The 1302-nt window shown below is 27.5% G+C and overlaps 1 protein-coding gene across 13 annotated transcripts in view; it reads right to left on the bottom strand.

Moving 5' to 3' along the window:
• Rab3-GEF (Rab3 GDP-GTP exchange factor) overlaps positions 1-1302 on the bottom strand; it is a 75372-nt gene that overhangs the window by 30594 nt on the left and 43476 nt on the right. The window lies entirely within an intron of this gene.

The following is a 1302-nucleotide window of genomic DNA, read 5'->3' as shown; positions in this document are numbered from 1 at the left end:
CATAAAGCTTATAATGAATGCCATAAAGAATGAAATTCCAAAATTTGATAATCCGATTTTTCGAATAAATTTTACGTATATAAAAAACCTATAAATTCTATAAAGGGTCTTGGGTTCAGTACTTGGAAATGATATAATGTTTCTTGAACAACGGTTATGTGAGGAAATGAACAGATTATGATCACACTCGACAACAAGGTTTTTCTAAACCCATTAAGGATTAGTCACCCAATTTATAGAGGTTGCCTATGGTCCAGAGTTGATCCACAGCTGGTATAGCTAATTAAAATTATTTTAAAAATGGTATGTTTCATTTCAGTGAATGGTGATCACTGTCTTGAAAAAGAAATAGCTAAATCTAGTGTGTGAGTGATTCTGTTTTAAATAGTTTGAATGGGTCTTTTCAGTAGGGATTGAATTAAGTGGTAGAATAAGTGTTTTCTGGACAATAATATTTAAACAAATAAAAAATAAACAAGATAAGAGTTATTAAGTTTTAATAATTTTAGATAATTACATTATGAGTAACACAACTTTTAAAATTCTCTTACTATACTTTTTTATAACTCAATAATAAAAGTAAATTTGAGATAATTGCAATGATGTAATGTTTTTATGTCTATAATCAAAAATAATTTTCCAAATATAAATTAAACGGTTATTAAAGTAGATAGGCTCTGGTAATGAAGATTAATGTATCACATATCAAATATACATTCAATAGTGACTTGCAAAAGAATTAAAGGCAATCAAATTGCTTTTGAAAATAGTAAGAATAAGGGAAAGATTGGAAAATATTAAAGTAATACTATTGGCTATCTCTCCGATCAGATATTGAACTTTTTAGGTTCCGTTATTCAGTTATTTATTGAATTCATAACCCAATCATTATCACTATTTTAGTGGGACCATTTCCAAAACAAATTAATCAGTTATTATCGAAAATTTAATATTTCATTATTTAACCTTGGGCTAAGGGTATACAATTTTATTTTTTTTTTATTCACAAGGGGGAAAAAAAACCTTAATAATTCCCACTTCTTTTTATTTCTATACTTTAGATGACCTTTTAGGCAAATTATTCATTACCCAGTCCGTGTTGCGTATTTGAAATCTTACATTCTCCTCATTTTATGCGATTTGTCCCAATTATAAAATGTCAGATGGACATTCTACAAGAAAATAGGATAGGAGGAAATAAAATACTGTTAACAATAGAAAGCATAATTTGATCAATTCCATTTGAGCCATCGAAATCCCTTCAACAAACACATGAATTTTTTTTTTTATTGAAAGTCAAAC

This window comes from Halyomorpha halys, unplaced genomic scaffold, assembly GCF_000696795.3.
Source record: "Halyomorpha halys isolate HHAL.00 unplaced genomic scaffold, Hhal_1.1 Scaffold71.1, whole genome shotgun sequence".
NCBI classification, from domain to species: domain Eukaryota; kingdom Metazoa; phylum Arthropoda; class Insecta; order Hemiptera; family Pentatomidae; genus Halyomorpha; species Halyomorpha halys.
The sequence above is the reverse complement of the archived record's forward strand: the minus strand, read 5'-3'. Positions and strand labels throughout refer to the sequence as shown.